Source organism: Glandiceps talaboti, chromosome 5 (genome assembly GCF_964340395.1).
Source record: "Glandiceps talaboti chromosome 5, keGlaTala1.1, whole genome shotgun sequence".
Taxonomy (NCBI): Eukaryota; Metazoa; Hemichordata; class Enteropneusta; family Spengelidae; genus Glandiceps; species Glandiceps talaboti.
In genome coordinates, this window is record NC_135553.1 from 3,178,697 (window position 1) to 3,201,321 (window position 22,625).

Below are 22,625 nucleotides of genomic sequence, written 5' to 3' on the forward strand. Positions count from 1 at the left end.
ATTAATGTATGATTAAAGTTGACATTTTCGGACATATATGTTGAAGGGTTGTCTCCTAAAAATGTATATAATGTATAAGATTGAGTCGTCTATAGCCCACATCTAACCTTTGCTGATTAACATGTATCACACAAGCTTGACATTTTACATAATAGGGCTTCCTAGTTCGCACATATACATCATACTTTTACCTAGTCTACAAGTGTCATTACCCTTTTGAAACCACCACTGATTGATTTAAATAGAATTGAGATCTGCATTTTCGGTGATGGATTCTTCAAAATACTGACTTTCTGATTGGCTTCAGCCAATCTCAAAGTAGAGGGTAACATTTCAACATTCGCTAGTTAGCAATGCGGAGCTATATAATTGGCAACTTCGTTGATTGGTTACAATAAACGACAACAATTTATACGTTGTAAAGAGGTTCAGTACTTTCTAAACGCTAGTGTGATGACAGTGGGCCCGTCTTCCAAATTTTCTAATATATTAGAAGTATTTTACCTACACACAGCACTGCAAGTACTCACAATATTATATTAAACTTTCTTTAATTAGAAAACTGGATATTGGAAGACCTTGTCATTTAAGAAGACGTGTGTTCCTGTTAATATGTCCACCTACTTCTTGCATCCTTGGGATTTATTAGTTCTAAGCGTACTACAAGTGTTCATAACATTGTTTAACTTCCGATAATTAAGATTCAAAGCGGGGACATTGACATTTAAATGAGACAGCCAGGATATCTCAATTACGATTCATTACGCTTTCTTAAATTTACACTAAATAAAAAATGAACTTAACGTTGTGAATAAGAATCTATAACTTGTGTAATCTGGTTTGTTATATATATAAAGGGTTTTGCTAAACATATCCTGTCTGAAAGAAATCAATTAAGAACTTGCTTTGTTGTCTTCGTTGATTCAAAGATAGTATTAGAAAACTTTGTTCCGAATTTTAATGAACTTACTACAGCCAATTGCACCTAACGTCGCTGAAACAGTCTGTCTATGTATGTATTTGTGTATGTATATATATATATATATATATATATATATATATATATATATATATATATATATATATATATATATATATATATATATATATATATATGTGTGTGTGTGTGTGTGTGTGTGTGTGTGTGTGTGTGTGTGTGTTAAATATGTATTTTTATCTTGGTTCATATAATATGGGACAACACACGCGGATTCATTACAAGTGAAAACAAAATACTAGTAATGGTATACACTTTTACTACCCGTTCAATTGCAAAGTTTAACATGTATAGATTTTCTGGTAAAATGTGTTGCAATTACTTGTAAAGAGTCGATGTGCCTAAAGTGGTGTCCATATCTACCAATATGAAAACCTAGCTAGGTATGACACACACAGTTTGTCGGCGATCTTAGGTCAATTTAATAATGCATCTGATTAAACAACATAAGTGAAAAACACATCATTTGCAGCTGCTGTGAACGAGTTGGAATGTCGTTAATCAATATCAGTAATCGATCTGGACACAAGGCATGGCAAAGACGAATTGGTAGATCTGTCCGAATATAGCAAAGAGGAGAACTGGATACTTTAATATTTCGTAAAGTTGATTTAATACCATACACAAGCCAAGTTGAACAAAAAATATGGAATATATACTCTGGTCTTTCTACGTCACGACAACGTGTGTCCACGTAACTGATTCTGTTGTGTTCGAAATATGAGTCAAAATGTTCAAAATTGCCATTACTTTCCCCGATTTTCGTTGATATTACTGGTGCTGATATAATTCTGTTATTCCCCAATATTATTTCTTCTTTCAGCCATAAAATACTCGTGACCTAAGGGTTGTCACTACGAGTCGCTAGACTCGTAGTGTCAAAGGCCCCTTAGGTTACTTGTATTTTCCTTGGCTGAACGAAGAAAAAATATTGGGGAATAACATCTAACTGTCGTATTATATGGGGATATGTACAGAATGAGACAAATCGGTGCACCCATCCATATTCTTGCAATGTAGATATCGAGATACAGCAATTTTCAGATTAGTACCGGTAGTAGATATTAATATTGACATGACACATGCTATTAGATACATGTATTACGATAATAATGAAAATAATGTTATGAGTAAAACACTCATACGGATACTTGGGGTCGACAATTGCATTGAATATTTTCTTTCACAGAGTCGTTTGATTGGTATGATCACATTATTATCCGACACATAGTTCTATTTTATTTCGTCACACACAGTATGATAAGAAACTAAATCAGATTTGAATTAGCATAAACTTAACGTTTTTTATTTGTAGTATCAATTTCTTTTGTTCTTTATACTTTCGAAAGACAAAGTCAGAAGTTCGATCCATTTTGAGTTTTTTATCGTTGTAATGTTTACGTATGTGGTGGTTTAGTTTGAAAATCGTCGATGTCTGTGTCGACAAGTGCATATTTGAAATGTGGTTCTTTACTTAAGAGTTCCAAACATTAAGTGTTTGACTGTTTCCATGCCCAATTCAGCGTATGTGTTATTTGGAAAAGAAAGAATTTAACACTATATTTTGATATTATAAGTAAACGGTCACGGCGAATGAACAACAAATTCACCGACGGATGCTTTTGACGTTATTACTGATGCCGCACATTTGTTTTTCATACATAGATTCTCCCAGACCTTGAGAAAGAGTTACGTAATTGATATTAGAATCATTCTTATAATTTGCGACCAATGATAGATAAGAAATAGGAAATTATTAAGAAATATCATATGTTTCACATGACTATGAGCCGGCCCTTGTATATTTTTCACAGAAAAGTCTTCACAACAGGCACTGTGACGTCCAAATCTCGCGTGATTAGCTTTGAGATAAAACTTTAATCAATGACGTGCCACGCACAACCCTAAATAGACTTGTTTATTTGTACTTGTTTCGGTAACCATGGATAACCTTCAAAACTATGAAAGCCTTCAGTACGTCATGACAAGAAATTAACAAAAATGACAGCAGTGAACTCCTTGTACTTCATCTTTGTCTTCTTTGAGACAATTCAAAAACCGTTTGTCTCTGTCAGTCGTCACCGCACAAAAGAGTACTTGCATACGTGGGCAAATTGGAACCATTACTGAGACTAAGATCCTCATAACAGGACTTAGTTGTAAATGGGAAATAGTCGGTGGATAAGAAGACATTTATTCTGCACAATTAAACTGCTTAATTCCGCTATTTGGTTGCTTGCGTTCCTCAAATACTCTTAATGTATCTAATTGCCTCGCCTGTCTCCGTTTCATTTGTTTCAGAGCGGGTTGGCTCAACGACAGTGGCGAGTACCAAGTAGATTCTGTATTTGTTCCGCAAATAAACCGTCAGTATTGCAGTACCTAATTAGTTGATCGTAAACTTGGGTATTTATACTTCAAATATTGTTCCAGTGGTTTCTTCCATTAATAGTCCCCCTTTTAACGTTTTTACTACTTTACTCGTTTCCTTTTTTCGACAAACGTTTTTTTGGATGATATTGCCGACTTCTGTTTATATTCCAGTGTTACATTTAGAATGAATGAATCACTTATTTCTTTTCAATATCTCAACTGATTGAAACCATATGGAAACCATACGATCATGAATCGAAGAACATTGTATGTATGCACTTGGTATGAATTTGAAATCCAAACTTCATGCCGACTGATAAATGACAAAAATCATGAAACTCAATCAACACTCAAACAATTAAACGTCACGTGTGTTTCATAATAATGATGTATGATTATTTTCAGTTCTGTGTCTCGGGACGATATCTGAACAAGTCGCTTCACTGAAGCCGTAAAATGCTAAATTCTCGAAGGAGAATTCTCTACGCCAACGACAGAGAAGCTGTTTGTGTGCTTTACACGAGGACAGCCAACTGTCACAAGATTCATTACTTGTCAAATATACATGACACACTATAGCCATACTTCAATAATTAAAGGTAGTCGCGCCTCTTGTCTGCATGCGACGAATAACAACTTTGGATTCAACTGAAAGTGATGTATAAAATTTTCACGATAACTAAACACGGAGGATATTGCTCGAACTTAAATTAAAGGAACGAATTCGAATCTTCTCTGATTAGAGTTTCAAGGAGTTTACTTCTGGTTGAAGGAGTATGCCATCTCACTGCGATTGCATTACCGTGTGTTGAACATAAATTGAGTAAACGGTTTGTTTTTTTACTTCTCTCAAGACTTTGGTGATGCATGTATTACAAAAAATTGAAATGAAATTACCGAATGCAACGATACAATATCCACAGATCATTGGCAGTACGTAGAATGTATATAGGTAATCACATATCAATAAAACGTGTTGAAGTTACATCACTCAAGAAGGGAATGTAGACAATAAAAGAAGGCTAAAATTCGAGAACGACATCTATTTTTCTCCAAATGCTATCAGTTTTGCCATATAAATTTGATAATGCGAGACGAAAATCGAACAAAAAGTCATTGACTCTGCAAAAAAGTCGATAACATAATCGGTATGTTGTAAATAAAGAAGCATACCTTCTAAAATGATCAGCGTCGCTAATACTACCAATTTAAAGAAAACCCCTCTCCGTGCAAGTCCTTTCGATTTCCTGTACCAAGTCGATCAAGGTGCGTGTCTTTGGTCAGATCCGAGTCGTAGGCAAGTCAAGAGGACAACTAAGATATGTAGGTAAAGATGATACAGCTAACTCCTAGCCCCCCTAGGGTGCATGAATATCACAGTTACAGCGACCAATCACAGAAAGAAACATCGCCTAGGGAATCAAGTCGATTATTTCCTCATGATCGTTTGAATAGTGACGACACACACTTTAACCATTCAGTTCCCGCCTCTTCTGCATTTCGAAAATTTAACACAATTTGTCGTAATTAGGAGAGAGATTTCCAATAAATTCAAATAGAAGTTAATATAACAAATAACAAGTGTCGAAAAGTGAACAGGCTTCTCCGAAATGAAATAAATTATTCTGACTTACTTAACGCCATTAGAACACAGAGGTCGTAATATGCTCGTACTGCAAGCGATCGTTTGTCATCGTCTACCGCTAGCGACAGTACGGTCTCGCAGGTGCCTAGGCTATAATGATATCCCTTAAGAAATCAAATGACAACTATATCACCCGTTGCCCGAGAAAATATATTATGTGAAAAATTGACGTTCTATAAGTGCAAATAAATGATAACCAAGACGTGTATGTCTGTTTGTCGTGACTATTTCTCATACATCATATAACCGATCGATTTGAATGATGAAACCTTATTGAAACAATTTTGATCGTGCATGAATGTACCTGTATAATATCATAATCATTTTTTATCATTCTACATTTTGATGACTACTGTAACAGCTATTTTTTATCATTCTATATTTTGACGACTACAGCTATTTTTTATCATTCTATATTTTAACGACTACAGCTATGTTTTATCAGTCTACAGCTATCTTTTATCAGTCTATATTTTGACGACTACAGCTATTTTTTATCAGCCTATATTTTGACGACTACAGCTGAGAATGTATTAAACTCCATACTCGGTGACATTTTGTTATTTGTTCGATGTTGATAAGCGCCGTTTGTATACTTGAAAATTGAAAATTTGTTTTCAAACAATATGAATTGTCTGAATATTTTGGATGAACTTGAATGTCATGGTAACCGTTTATATACCTAAAAGCTGTATTTAGTTATCAAGTTGGTTTCTGGCAAAAGAGATTCCAAGTGTTTCTTGCCGTTTTTGTATCATATACCCTCAGTGGGTCTATATTTGTAATGAAAAAATGGACCAAATTGTTTTACCCTGACGATTTTGGTCTGTTTTGCGTTTGTAATTTTAAGCTTATGTGTGTGTTACATAACTACCCGGCCCCTCTACCTTGTATCCTGGCCAGGTAGGGACAATTTACTACCAAGACTGAACCTTTGGCCTCGTGGACACAAATACATCGATTGTTGTGTACGATGTACGCAATGTATACTCGGTCTGCTGTGATGAATGAGTGGCGTATAATCAGGCCGTTGGATGTTTTTTCAATCAGTTTATGGCATACTATATGCTAACTACATCCTTGATAAACAAGAACAGTTTCAAAAACAAATAAACATTATTCAGAAAGTATTTATTACAGCACGAAGAACACTGACGTCATAGTTTTAACAAGCGTCACAACTTATGATAAATCTGACATTACCATGGTACAGCCAAGGGAGATGGTTATAACATACGTCCATTAGAAGCATGCTGTAAAAAAAAACTACAGTGTTATCTCTAATGTCCTTTTTGCTCTAAGTCATTGTCTTCCCCCATAAAGACATAGACTATTTTCAATGTAATCAATCAAGCATGATGGACAGGTAATAGTGCGTACAAGCATGGAAGAGAATGAGAAACGAAGAATTAGCGATGTAGACCAGTGTGCACGATGATGTGTCGTTTGAACAACTCGGCTACACAAGTACTTTAGAATGTGGGAACACACAAGCATAGCTACGGCTATCACAATCTAATTGAATGATACCAGTTTTCCCCCGAAAAACTATATTCATGTACATAAAAATAAACTTCAGAACGAATTCGGGGAATCGTTTAGTTGTACACTGCGAGTCCTCCGCGTGCCAAACCTTCCTGAATAGGGTGAAACATTTATAGCAGTATCGATGACGTAATAGTGACGATATGTGCTCCGTCGATATGATTGGACCCACGTGATACATATCACATTCGTGTGTATGAAAATGTAATTTAATTTCCGTTATTGGTTGCATAACCCTAACATTAGACTCTCGTGACATGTACACCAGCGGACATATGTAACTTTTCTATCAAATTTACATTGACGAGTGACACACTCGGTAATGGAACAGAATGAGAAAGAAAAAACGTGGTCTGTAAAATTAACTCCTAACATAACACCCAGAGGTTATGCGTTTGATGCCAGGCCGGTTCTAATCGACACTGTATTGTTACATACAAAGTATTGACATGCGTTCACACATACACTTTCATGGAAACAGTCCATTCAGTATTGTGATTACACCCATTGATACAGCAAAGTTAATATACACCGATCCGTGGTTTTTCTAAGCCGAATACATGCATTGATGCTGCCGACGCCTATCAAATCAATAATGTAACACGAATCTCACCGAGCAAAATATATCAATCAAAACCTGATGTATTGAAAATTTCATTTAAATATATATCGATGAAACACTCTGAGTGACAAAGTCATTGGTTTGTATCGCTTTTATTTCAGGTGTAATAACACAATAAAACAATATGAAAAGCGATCAGAACCAAAGTAAATGATATGCATGCGTACCTGATTACAAAATGGTTGCTAACAGACTAAACAAAATGAATTTTGTTTCTGAGCCTAATTTAAACTGTGCCACTGTAAATAACCATTTAAATCACTTGAATTTTCAGCAGTGACCTTTGCCCTCAAATTAACGTGCCGACACTTTTCTCCACTGTGATTAGTATAGGGAAATATTTGAAAAGTAATCGCCATCGTGTGGTAGAATACTCTAGTTCATAATAACTAGATTTCTCAACAGGTATGTATTATTTGTGGCCAATTTCATATGATAATACCTTGTGGGATATTGTATTTGATTAATTTTGTGTACCTCTTAATAAAGCAAGGCTATAGTAGGTCTGCATGTCTAAGTATGTTACACGTGGATATTATTCATGCCCCATTATAACGTTGCAAACGTATAGCCACAATAAAGGCTAATATTGCCACATCTTTAGAATGTGTGCGATGACATAATTGATTCTGAGAAATATAATGTTGGTGTAATACCCCATGTGGAGACTGAGTGCAGAATCCACATGCGCTCAACAGATACAATTACATTCCGGTCCATACCTAGTAGATGTCATCATGATCATACAGGCGATGAAGTCATGCTAGCGCAGTGGGGTTCTAATGTCACAGTGGCACAGTATGGGGTTTCTAATGGCACAGTGGCACATTATGGGGTTTCTAATGGCACAATGGCACATTATGGGGTTTCTAATGGCACAATGGCACATTATGGGGTTTCTAATGGCACAATGGCACATTATGGGGTTTCTAATGGCACAGTATGGGGTTTCTAATGGCACAGTGGCACAGTATGGGGTTTCTAATGGCACAATGGCACATTATGGGGTTTCTAGTGGCACAGTATGGGGTTTCTAATGGCACAGTGGCACAGTATGGGGTTTCTAATGGCACAATGGCACATTATGGGGTTTCTAATGGCACAGTGGCACAGTATGGGGTTTCTAGTGGCACACTATGGGGTTTCTAATGGCACAGTGGCACAGTATGGGGTTTCTAATGGCACAATGGCACATTATGGGGTTTCTAATGGCACAATGGCACATTATGGGGTTTCTAATGGCACAGTGGCACATTATGGGGTTTCTAATGGCACAGTGGCACATTATGGGGTTTCTAATGGCACAGTGGTACAGTATGGGGTTTCTAATATAATGGCACAGTGGCACAGTATGGGGTTCTAATGGCACAATGGCACATTATGGGGTTCTAATGGCACAGTGGCACAGTATGGGGTTCTAATGGCACAGTGGCACATTATGGGGTTCTAATATAATGGCACAGTGGCACATTATGGGGTTCTAATGGCACAGTGGCACAGTATGGGGTTTCTAATGGCACAGTGGCACAGTATGGGGTTCTAATGGCACAATGGCACATTATGGGGTTCTAATGGCACAGTGGCACAGTATGGGGTTCTAATGGTACAGTGGCACAGTATGGGGTTCTAATGGCACAGTGGCACAGTATGGGGTTTCTAATGGCACAGTGGAACAGTATGGGGTTCTAATGGCACAGTGGCACAGTATGGGGTTTCTAATGGCACAGTGTGGGGCTATAATGGCACAGTGGTACAGTATGGGGTTTCTAATGGCACAATGGCACAGTATGGGGTTCTAATGGCACAGTGGCACAGTATGGGGTTTCTAATGGCACAGTGGCACAGTGTGGGGCTATAATGGCACAGTGGTACAGTATGGGGATCTCATAGCAGAGTATAAAGGGTTCTAATATAACAGATTAGGGTCCAAATGGTATGGTATTGAGTTCCTAATGACACAGTTTCGGGTTTTAATGGCATATTTTAATGTTCTGTTCATCGTACTGTACTATTTTTTGTAAATGTTCTTGTATAAGAGAACAGCAATTCTTATAGTTTTATATTTAAAAAAGTGCTATGTAACAGTGTATTATTAAAAGACGTTACCTTAATGAAATAGGGTAAGAACCGTCAGGAGATGAACATCTGAAGAAGAGGTCGATAAAAAAGGAACATGTTTTGGGATTATGTCTATTTCAACGACAGGGTTCATTTCAACTGTTTTACTCTCGAGGTGACATATTGTCTGTGTGCAAACAGTGACTGACAATTGAATCTTTGCTGTTTTAATAACCTAACATCTACCACAGTGCTCTAACCAATCACAATCGAGACAATTAAATGTACTTGTCCCGTAATCCTGCAGCACGACACAGTCGTACATTCTACGATAGTGTATTATCTGACAAAAGAAGATTATTTAATCAAAGCTCAGCTACTATACTTAAGAACTTAAAACAAAGGTCAGGGTATTTGTTCGTCTCCAACCTTTGATTCCCATGATCACAAGGATAATAATTGCATTTTCTATAATCTACTGGAATCAATTTGTCACAAGAATCTAAATAATTTATTTTTCCGGCTATTCTAATATCATCAATCTGGATGATATGAAAACCAATTTGGCTAGCGTTGATACGATAGTTGATCTAATCGACCAAAGAGCACTTCTTTTTTACGCCCGAGTAGTTACCAAGGAGATTGGAACGTCAAATCACAAGTTTGCGACGTCAGACGGAAAGGTTCATTTCCGTATAGATTCGATTAAAAAAAGCTTATCCTGATTACATGGAAATAGTTGAACCACTTTTACGGGACATGTAGGAACCATAACCATTGTTTACCATTAATCTATAAGTTTGGATCATAACGAGTGCATGATGTGAGTACTCATCGAGCCATACCGCACCATTCAGCCATTTGTGTATTCTTGATCTCTATTTTAAAAAACGGAATTTCATTAAAAGGAGTTCAGTCGACAACTTTATAAGTTTTCTTGGCAATTTTGACATCACGCGAACGGGGTTTCTAGTTATTTGTCTCAGCGGAGCATGCGCACCTTATCCATTTCCCTCTCCAGGTAAAAACCTCGACTGTCATTCACATTATTACAACTAATAAATGACTTACATTGCGATCCTTATACTCTCGGTTTTGAATTATCAAATGTTTACATTATCATTAAGTTATCAAGTTTTGTTAACGCGTATGATAATAAAAAAACCCGTAAAGTTTAGCACGGTTTCCAATTAAGTTCATTATTTCATAATTAATACATTTGCTTGTGTGTTTTAATGATAATCTAATTTAATATTATCTTTCAATCAGCCCGGTTCTTTATTATTCTCTATATTAAAAAATATGATGATCTACAGATGTGATATTATGCATTCAATTTATCCATGTTATAACTTATATGCAATATTAGTTGCACTTATGAGTGTTTAGTATGTGAATACTTTTACTGTGTATAGTTGGAAATTGGAATGACATCAATGTTTTTATCCTGCATGATTTACACTAATTGTTAGTGTCAGACATACAATACATGTATCATATAATATACTATGTTGCAATGTTTTCCTAATATGAACATCCGGGTTACTTGTAGGAAAGACAAAGCTTATACTGCCCTAGAGGTACGCCGAGTGGATACCATCCGCTTTTACGGCGCAAACGCCCCTATTGGAGTAGACGCATCGGGATTCCAAATTGAGTGTGTATGTAACTGACGTTCTAGCAGACATTGAAAAAAATTTACTACAATGGAACAGTTGTGTGATAAACGAATCATATAAAAAAAACAGACAGGGGAAATATACAAAAGAAACAACAAGGGCTGCTTTCTTTAAGGATTATATTAACCATTCCGTATTCAATTTCAAATAAAACAACTTAAGGACTGCAGTCAACAGATGGCAGTTGGTATAAGCAGTACATCATACACATTTTGTATATTTGTAATTCTATTTCATTTCATAGAAATATATGTATAATCTAAATCATCATTTGAAATAAAAAGGTGAAGGTCAGTCGCTTATACCAACCAAATTAGATTTATTGCCTCGTTGTCAGAAAACTTGTAACTGTAATTTTTTTTTTCAATCGCGACACCTATATTTCAATGTAATCACATGATCACAGTTACATACAAAACGAGAAACATTTCTTTCAAATATATTCTTGATATTCCCAACCATAACAATGGCATATACACTTAGAAACGATGAAGAGACATCTTGTTAATATACTTTGCATTAACAGTATTTCAGCAAGAGCGTTGGCAAAATCCAGTTTTAACAATAACAACACTATACCACATTATTTTATCAAAAGGAATAGGCCCTGATTGAAACTTTGATCTTCAACTTTAGCAATTGACTGATAGAATATAAATTCAAAGTTGAGATATAATTGATCCTTACATATCTATTCATTTTTCATCTTTTGCTCTGTGAGCATACAGGCATTCTCTCGCGTAACTCTTACTTTACATTGCAAGACCTCAACAAAAGTTATTTCCTTTTCGGTATCGATGGTTTAGATATTACTCACTGATACTGAACTTCAAAAAACGATATCTGGCTAACGCTGCAATATCCTTAGTTTATACATACACTAAGAAAACCTTCTGATTCCCGCCAAAAAACTTGTAAAAACCTGGGTTTAATGGCAGGTTATGCTGCTTCTCATGACCATGAAGCTAAGTTTCTTCAATGAATCACTTTTACAGATTTTGTTTCAAAATATGTCAAAGCGTGTGTATTCTGAGAAAACAGCAATCATGCACACATAAAGGTAGCTGTCATATAGTCTTTAACCAGACAATTTACTTAGTAATACATTCAGTACAACAGCAAAGAAATGATTTAGATTTAAATGACACTAGGCGGTACTGGGTGGCTGTGTGGCCCTTCCTTCGTAAACAAAAGAATGCTACTTCATTAACATACTCGTGATGAAAACGTTAAAAACGTTCCAATGAAGAAAGTTGAGAAATGAAAACAAATCAAAACAAATAATGTTTGTGACAAGATGAATTGAAGAGTCTAATGGAAAGCATGAATTGGCTAGGTGAATAGACACATTCTATTGACGATTGATGATGCAGAAATACCCCAATGTTGTTTTTTGATTAGTTTTAAGTGATATAAACATATGGATTCATTCACAAATTAAACAATGAAGCGTCAGGTAATATTTGAATCTGAAAAAGATGACGTTGTGGTACTTTAACAGGGAAATGAAAAGTGTAGTGAAAGGTTAGTGAATAGCGGAGGATGGTGAACTGACGACACGTGACAATTGTAGAAGAACCAACATCTATCGTTTAAAAAAAAAACATTTTATATAATTTATAATGAAAACAGTAGGCGATACTGAGTGGCTGTATGGCCCTTCCTTCGTAAATAAAAGAATGCTACTTCATTAACATACGCGTTACGAAAACGTTAAAAACGTCCCAGGCATGATGAATTGGCTAGGTGAATAGACACATCTTAGACGATTGATGATGAAGAAATACCCCAATATTGATCGAATCGACGGATAATTTGAATCTGCTAAGATATTACAGAGGCGTTGTAAATAGCGAATGTTGTTTTTTAATTAGTTTTAAGTGATATAAACATATGGATTCATTCATAAATTAAACAATGAAGCGTCAGGTAATCACTGAATCTGAAAAAGATATCGTTGTGGTACTATAACAGGGAATGAAAAGTGTAGTGAAAAGTTACTGAATAGCGGAGGATGGTGAACTGACGACAAGTGACAATTGTAGAAGAACCAACATATATAGTTTAAAAAAAAAAAACATTTTATATAATTTCAAATGAAAACTAATTATTTATTAAACAATTTAATCGTTGCTGTTGTTAATGTTGCACTAGACGAAGTAATACTTTAGTTTGTGCTCTTGATTTGAAGATGTTAGTGAATACAGGCATGTGCTAAGTCTATGCAGCTTAAAGACTGCCCACTTCAAATTCTGTTTGGAAGAGTTGGGTCAATAAAAACCGTTCTCAAGCCATATAAGCTTACATAGCTGTAGCCTTCATAATACAAATATCGCGACGTCTAGATGTTCTGTCAACGGTTTTTGTCTTTCTCTCGAGCATCAATTCACAGTAATCATGCTAATATCGCTTTATATGTACGGCTTCTTCCTTGCCTGATATATCCTAACGATAAAATGTTGAACTTTTAGTGATTTGCAACGTCGTCAGAGTCTGAAACTGTGTCGTATATATCGTGGTGTGATGAAACGTTAGGTTCACTGACTGACGTACTCTCTTCAAAGTGTAGGTCAAACGAAGTAGGAATAGTTTACATATTATGAATGCCTCACGAAGGTTACAAGAACGTTTTCATATATATTATCCATGTCCTTCAGTTTTCGTGTTCGTAGATATTGTCTCCTTTTTTTTGCATTACATTTGTAACAGCTGGCAACATCAGCGAACAACAGTTACTGACGCCAGAAAATGATCTCTCTGTTTCTGTTCATACTATACAATGCATGTATACACAAAAAATAACCTTTGGCAGCACCAGAAATTTGTTCTCTCCGTGACTGACACGGTCGACTGAATGCACGATAATTTACCTCACCAGAAAAGTACTCAAAATTGGCGTTTATTATCGTAATAACTGTGTGGGGAAAGATTATTACTTTTTTGTCTATTTTACACCATTCAAGTCAAAATGGATATTAAAAAAACGTACCGTCACATTGAAGTGCATATGAATTCAAAACTATGTGACGTCTCTTAAGCGGAAGTGACGCTTGGACCCACATGGATCTTCTTTGTACTTTGAAATATTAGGTCGATAAATTGGCAAATGAACATGTTGGAAATCAACGTGCTATGGTTGAAAAGTGTCGATTTCGACATTCTACATTGCTACAAATTATAGGGCATTCCTTCCGTTTTCCAGGAAGTGAAATTTGATCAAACTGATGCGACAAAAATTCGTCATAGAAAACGGTTTCTTATAAAATGGTATTGCTATCAACTAGGGCGATGACAGAATTAACAATCTAGTTATCAAAGACAGAGTATTTATCTGTAGTACACTTTCGTAGTAAAAAAAACGAAATTCTGAATGTTGCTCAGAGCAAGAATAAAAAAGTCCAATAATCAACATTAATCAAACTTAATCAACTCCCTATTCACACAAACTGATGTCACGAGAATGGCTAGTTGGAGTCATTGACATCTTTGAAATATTAGATATACTTTATTAACATTATATTATAGGTTATGTTGACTTGAACGACAAGGTTCGACGATCGGTTACAAGGTATCATATTATTTACTTCTGAATAATATGTGCTGTCCAGACTATCGTCACTGACTATATACAATTCTTACAATTCCATAACAATACCAGAATTCCAAGTCGATGCGGCGTTTCGAATCATTTCATTATCATGTAATTGCTGCTGGGCAAATTATAAATATCAATTGAAATAAAACTATTGGCAAGACTGTGTTCATTTTATCGACTCTCTTTTTTTCCAATTGTTTGAGATTATACATTAAAACATGGCTATTTAATGTACGGGTTCCATTTTATTAACATGGCTTTTAGCTCCCTCTCTGTTGCATAGTTTTAGCATCAACCAGGAACACGATTTGTGATTTTATCATCCTTGAAATCCAGTGTCAAATATACCATATCGAGTTGATTTATCCATACCAATAGACAAAATCAAAATGCTTTGTTTATTTTACATATAAAGAAATCACATGACCAATAATATCAAACTAGTACACCGAATGTCGCCTTTTTTTAATATAACAGTTAAGGTAAGACATTACCAATTAGTATCGAATAGTAACGATTACGATGGGGCGTTAACATCCAGCATTAATGATAGATATTTTCAAAAATCAATGTTAATTTATATATCCATTAACTCATCAATTAGTAATTATGAAATTCATTAAAGGGGATAAATTCTGTCTAAAAAATATGGAAATATTAATGTTTCTGTGTCGCAGCACTCACTTGCGGCAACTCTTGAAGATGTGTATGTATTATCAGTGACTGTTGTAAGGCTTTAATGCAGAAAATAGAATTGAGTTTTTTTATGAATTTGCAGACGGCGGACGTTTAAATTTCACTTGGGACCACTGTTCGAAATGAAATGACATAGAAGTAAAGTAAGCAATCATAATTCCGTCACCTTTTTTTTTATTTCAGCGACCCCAAAGTCTGATAAGAGTTAACAAGTCTTTTTCATGATGGCCATACTGAAGGAAGTAGATAGATCGACAGATATTGTACAAGATAGGGTTCGCAATTATTCATTGCATTCTCAAATCAGAATTAGATGCGTAGTTCTACAGGTCTTTATTTACAGAAAATGAAACGCCCACAAAAATCAAAGGTTATCAGTATAAGTCAAAGGTCACCAAACAGTGAATTGTTCATTGGTAGGGGTCCCTATAAGTGTGTAAATTACCCGTTGGGGGAATATACAAAATCAAATTCTTTCATTCCAAACCGGGTTTTCATGAATGCATCAATTATAGTATAAAATTGTTTCCTCTAATTTTGTCTACAATTGTGCATCAAAGAAGACCACAGCTCATTAGCCTGTGTACAGGTTACGTGTTTAGTGCCAGTCATTACAGTTCATTTGGATAGTTTATCACAATAGCCGTAATGCGCATGACTATGCACAGAAATGGGGCGAAAATTACCGCATTTTACTGAGAACATAATTCGAGAATGAGCTCGAAAAACGGAGATTTTGTTATCCTTTCTCAAAAGTCGCGATAATTTCCTCCGTTACATTGACAAGGTAAATAGGGCTGAGTTGTCAACAGAACAAGGCTTGTGCATTAGTCCAACTATAACACCTCTTGAGCAATGCTTCGTGTATCTTTTTCCCGTCTGTGGCGACAGACAAGTAAATTGACCTCCCTTCAAGTGGAAAGGCTGATTCTGAAGGAAGCAAGTGAAATGGTAAAAGGGTTAAATAAAAAACGGAGGGTTTCACTGTGAAGAGGTCTTCATTATTGGGAAAATGAACGGTTTCATCTTACATGACGCAAAACGAAGTATTGAGTGGTATATGTAACCAACGAACTGTGAATGGTGGAAAGGACAAAATATCGTGATAAAAGAAACGTGTAGTATATCGCTTATTATAATTGGTAGGGGACTTTATTTTGACAGAATGAGATCAATTGTTCCACATGTGAGGTGCCTTAAACATGTCTGTCAATTAACCAATGACCCGTGGTGTTATTCACAAAAGTGAACAAAACAAATTTACAATTCAATGATCACCCATGACGTTTTACGTACGTCACTATCTTGAGTGTTTTTGACTGATGTCATGACAAAGACCTTGAAAATGACATTTTTGTAATAATAAATATGGAAGTACATTGAAAAGTTTTTTAATGAAAAAAAGAAGAACGGTCTATGGAAGCAAAGGACAGACAGACAGACAGACAGACAGACAGACAGACAGACAGACAGACAGACAGACAGACAGACAGGTGGGTAGGTAGGTAGGTAGGTAGGTGGGTAGGTAGGTAGGTAGGTAGGTAGGTCAGTGGGTTAGTTGGTTGGTGAGTGGGTTGATAATTGAGTATGGATGGATGGGTGATCAGAAAGACATAATTTTATCACAATAATATTGCAAACGTCTTGTTATATCATCTCACTTAGCATATTAATCGTTGTGAGAGACAATGCCTGAGGCAGAAATTATAAGGATAAGATGTCCATATTTCATAAATAACTTCAAGTGCGATCTCTCTATTATTTTTGCCCGAAGTATTCCCCATTATTAGATTATATGCATCTCTAATGGTAAAGTCATCTTCGTCATTAGACGCCAATAACATGATGTTCATTACGCAACACACTTTGGTGAACCCTTATAAAGCTAAAGGGTTTTTTAATGAAGGATGCAAATCTGATCTACAGGTTGATTTGATAATACATGTACATCAACAAATTACAGTGAAGCACAACGGTTATGATACGTATAAGGGCGAAGTGTCCCTTTTACAAGAAACCTCATACAGCATATAACTCATCCAGGAAAGCCACGTTATAGAGAATTTCAACAAGGGAAACATGTTAAAAATCGCCTTAAGAGAGAAAAACCCGCCAAATTGTCGGTAAATGTAAACATCACTTTTCTTCTCAGATGCTCATTTGGAAACATTAAGTGTCTTATCTCATCTATCAGAAACAAGTAGGGTAGTTAATGAATTGACACGACAGATAATGATAAAGATAACGTCATAATTATCCTACACAGATTTGCGGCTTGCCTTTAGATAAGAAGTCTACGATGGATTGATTAGGCCAAGTATTATACAAAAACCTTTTTTATTAGCAGTGATGCTGACTAAAGTCCCATTGAGATATACAGTTTGTGAAGTTTATGTATATGCATATGCTATCAGCGACTAAATGATTTACCTCCTCCAACTGGATCTGGATTGAGATTGTTCTCTGCACCCGTGTGTCTGTCTGTCTGTCTGTCTGTCTGTCTGTCTGTCTATCTATCTATCTATCTATCTATCTATCTGGCCGGCTGGCTGGCTGGCTGGCTGGCTGGCTGACTGTATGTGTGTGTCTCTCTATGTAAATGGTTTGTTTGTTTCTCTGTGTGTTTCTTTATCTGTCTCTGTACATGATGGGGAAAGGGATAGGGGTTAAAAGGAGACTTTCGTACAACAGTTTGAATTTCCTGGATCTGCATAATTTGACCATTGTTCCCTTTACATACACCTGTCACGTGTTTAAACGGAAAGAGTCAATTAGATATGGGTGGAGATCGGACTATGGCTCTGTATTTTGGCTCAGAATACCATACAGTGGTCTGAGAGCTTAGTGAATAATAATTCAGTGAAGCCATCATATCATTACTAACTAATTCAACAGCCAGCCAGCAAGCCCCAACCCTTGAGGATGCCGTCAGCGATTGCAGAGTTATGCGTTCTACCATTGAAGTACCCTCTAGTTTTTTAACTAACAATCATGGTTATGGAAGGCACAGCAAATATTGTGTGGTTTTATTAAACTCTCTACATAGTGTTCTTAAATATTCCATCCATAAAGTGGGCATCTCATTCACAATCTTGCCACGGAATCGTTTGTTGGACACAGTGTATACACACTTTTGGTCATTGTCTCAAGTGAACACCATTACAGATCATGGATTCGTGATCATATCATCTTGACTTGATAGCATTAGGCAAGAATTTGACGAAATAGCCTACAGTAGCATTACTGTTAGCTTATCTGATGTCTGTAATTGCTATGTTATATGGATTGCCAATCCGTCCATAGACGGTGGATGTACTTTAAGCCTCACAATGAAGATAGCATTTAATGGAATGTTGATGCGAACGAAAACTGACAAGATTTCCACTTAATATTCATACCACCATTTAAAGTATAATAATGTTATATAACGGAATTTCCGTAGTAAATCACTCATATGCAACATTTTAGTCACGGTGTAGTGCTGAAATATTGCTTTCTGGAATTCAAGAGAATCTTTCACAAAAAACGTTAACTTTACATAACCACAAACATAATGACACCATCGTTTTATCATGTATATAGATAATTCCTACAGGCATTCAGATGGCAATAAGTGCTTAAACCTTTCTATATCTTAAGAATCTATGAGAGATATCATTGCACTATGCTTAATTCGATGACATTACCACACTTGTACTTATATAAAAAATAGTCACATTAACGCTAGGGGTCTATTTCATGCACGATTTGTAATCTGAAAATAACCCACACACACAGTGTCAACCACACTCCGGTGTATGCCAACTTTAACTTTATTTTGTTTCGTTGTTAATTTGGCCAAAGCAAGGCTGGATGAAATTGACTCCTCCCTCTATCGCCATTGACGTCATTCGTTGCCATTTGGAAGTAGGAAAGGTATCCTACTTCGCTATTCTATGATATCACCCATCATGATAATATAAGCCATTATAGTTTTACTTTGTTTTCCGCAAATTACGTAAATTGGTGTAGACACATCATCAAATTACAAAGAGATATAACAAAACACACTTAAAATACTAATAACGTTATTTTGATCAATTTTAGGTTTTGAAATTCGGATAGGAGTGTTAATAATATATAAAAGTATTAAGTCATTGTTATACGTATAATGTATAAGATAGTCAAATTCCGCGTCAATCGACGGTAATGTCGCAATAGATAACGTCTTGTCCAACTAAGTACAATGCTTGAGAAAATCAATAATGTACTATTACAAATGAATAGATAAAATACCTATAAAGTATAATTTTGTGAAATATTTTTCTTGTAGTAATGCAGTTAAATCTGATTTATGTGGGTTGATATTTTAGTGTAAAAGACTGTTATCTTGAAACTGTTATTTCAAACTCGATAAGGAAATGGAGAGATAATGCCAATGGCAGTGGATTGCATGATTGTAACCATGGTTCGACGATTTGAACAACGCAGTAGTCTCCGTACTAGGCTGGGGCATGCACTTTCTCCACAGAGCCTGCTAAGTATTTCAAATTCAGTATTTTCATGAATAGACATAAGTAGAAGTTGAAAGAATGGGTCACATTATATTGTGTTGATATGACCTGATTCAGTGACTCTATACAACACCTCGAATGTCATCAGATGATATGCATATGGTTATGTCATACTGAAAATTTGAATCACTGGGTTCAAAGGCAGTACAGAGAATGCTATCCAGGTCGACCTTCAACCTTCTGCAGAGGCTAAGAACACAAGCATGTGCAAGTACAAAAGGCAGTAATGTAGCAGCTGCATAAACCCGATGTTTTGTTTTGTAACTATTTCATACTCAACGCACATGTACGACGTGTATGATATTTTATATACTTTAAATACGTTGCCAATCTGTCGTATACGATTCTTGTCAATTGACCTACAAATGTGGACAAGTAATGTCACAGCTATTTATTTTTAGACAAACAAACAGTAGATTTTCTGGTTTGACACAATATCGTCAAAGTTAAACTTCTTCGTACCCGCGAATAACATAAATAAAACAAATCATGTAGTCACTCTGTAAGACTCATTTTCCCACAGCAAATTAATTTTTAGTGACCCAACTTTATTCTTGTGACAAGTATCAGCACGTTAAGTTTAAGAGATATTCTGGAGTAATCAACAAATAATGTTGTACGACAACATACTCTACTTGTCGTTATTTAGGAACAGTCGGCTATGAGTGTACGTCGATTAGTAGGGCAGTTATCAACTATTTCCCTCGGCTGAAAGCAGTTGCTACATAACAGCACGAGGGGTAATATGACGTCTGACTAGTGCCCAAATACGGCAAGGCAATAAGTGTTTTATAACATATTCTCAGGCACATGTTGTTTCCATAGTCAAAGCAAATCCCCGATAAGATTTCCGCTACACTAATATTGCCTGGGGAAAATAGTGCCCTTGTGTGCAAATTGGGGTCACTATGGGTCAGCAGTTCATACGTAAAACGATGGTGTAGCCATTGTTCTAACCCATTCCTATAACTCTCTGACTCTGAATATATTTATTATACAACTTGCTTTCACATAGTTCTGCTCAATATTCAATTTGTCAAAATTACATGTAACAAAGATTAATCCAGCTACCAGCTAATAGAAAGGCTGGAACTTGAAGAGCTACATGGACATCAATATTCGGCCATATCAAGTTGATCCACAATGTATAGTTCTAGCACGTAAGTAGTACAGTCATGTACAACTTACTTAGCAACCAAATCATACATGACACCTCACAACTTCAATGGACACATGCAATCTATACACATTTGACTAATAATAGCAGTTTTTATAGACGAGAGCCGTGTGTGACGTAGTTTTTTCCATGACGTGTTGACCAGTACGTAGCAAAACATTAATAATTAAACGATTTGTCACAACAAGAAGAAGGGAAAGTGTGAACTGATATTATAAATCATAAGACTTTTACTATTAAGACCTCCTTAGGGAAAACTACAACTGAACGTGTATTATTCATGTGTGTCAAGGAAAGGCATTGACACATGCAAGACATTTTAATACAACACCAACTTATTGCTCTATAAGTGTTTACTCCAAATTGTGACTATATGAATCTCAAAACGAACAGCAAAAGGGTCGTCGTACATTGCACTTTTTGATGTACTATGTTTATTTTCATCATCTAATTGCTATATTGCGAGTCAAACATGACCAAATATGGCAATGACTCAGAACTAACCCACAAAGTCTGTATTTATAAGTTATGAAGATATGTGGTGTAATAAATAAACATATAATAACATTTTGTGATTGATCTCCGTGGTAAGACATTCCCATTTATTGGTATAGATCGCACACAAAAAAGCATATTTTATCAACGTATACTTTTAAAGATCATTGCTGTAGCATAAGGTAGAAAGTCGGATAGCCCAACCATTGACAGTTCATTGATAAGGTCATATTCAGGCTATGTTTAGGAATTTAATGTGGCATCATAACACCCACATTAGGCAGATAACAGAGCCCAGATGACACACGTGTGCCCACATTAGGCAGATAACAAAGCCCAGATGACACACGTGTGGGCGTGTTGTACAAAGTTGGAAAACCTAGAAGAAAAAAATAAATAAATTACATACATACATACATACATACATACATACATACATACATACATACATACATACATACATTGGGTCATAATGCAAAGGGTTAAAATGCACATTTACCATGATATTAAAGTACTAAATAAAATAGAGGACCGCCTAAGTAGAGTTAGACGTCTGGAAGTTAAAAATCGTTAGTAAAATGTCAGACTTATCCATTCAGCCTTGAAATTATAGTTAAGGTAAATGGACGTATACAAAGACTTCGACTATAAATGCATCTCTTTTCACGGACGTTCAAAGGTTATAAAATCATTATTGTTGGTGGTTACATCTATTTAAGACAAACAGCATATAACACGGAGCTTACAATTGCACCACACTCTTTATATCAAGACAATGTTTTGCAAGTCGGCATATGACAAATATCTTATGCAGCCACCGTTTGTTTTCGACATCAACTTCAGAAGAGTGACCTATATGTTCAGTTCAGATCCTTATCGGATTATTATTGAAAGTCATTGACTGGAATTACCCGGATTGACCAAAACGTATAGGCATTACCATTGTTTGAGTGGTCACTAAATACTATCATGGCTAATTCTCTCTTCTACGAGGGATATTTAAGGTAATGAATCAACTACTTTTTAAGGCCATTATGCTTTTAGCCGAGTTTGATTTCTCGTTAGGATATTGGTTATATTTATTGTAAATCGACAACAGAAAACACATCAAGAAAGCTGACTGATACTGGTGAATAAACACATACACGAGAGTGTGCCTACAGACAGACAGACAGACAGACAGACAGACA

At 35.8% G+C, this 22,625-nt stretch overlaps 1 protein-coding gene across 2 annotated transcripts in view; it reads right to left on the minus strand.

Annotated features, from left to right (window-relative positions):
* The window catches only part of LOC144435631 (uncharacterized), a 30,985-nt gene extending 25,941 nt beyond the window's left edge, over positions 1 to 5,044 (minus strand). The window contains exon 1 of one of the 2 annotated variants that reach the window (XM_078124229.1): positions 5,005 to 5,044. The gene's annotated coding sequence lies outside the window, so the exon portion shown is untranslated. Of the gene's footprint in view, positions 1 to 4,543; positions 4,676 to 5,004 lie in introns of those variants that run through there. The other variant, XM_078124227.1, reaches the window with a different exon arrangement.
* Between the last annotated feature and the right edge of the window lie 17,581 nt (positions 5,045 to 22,625).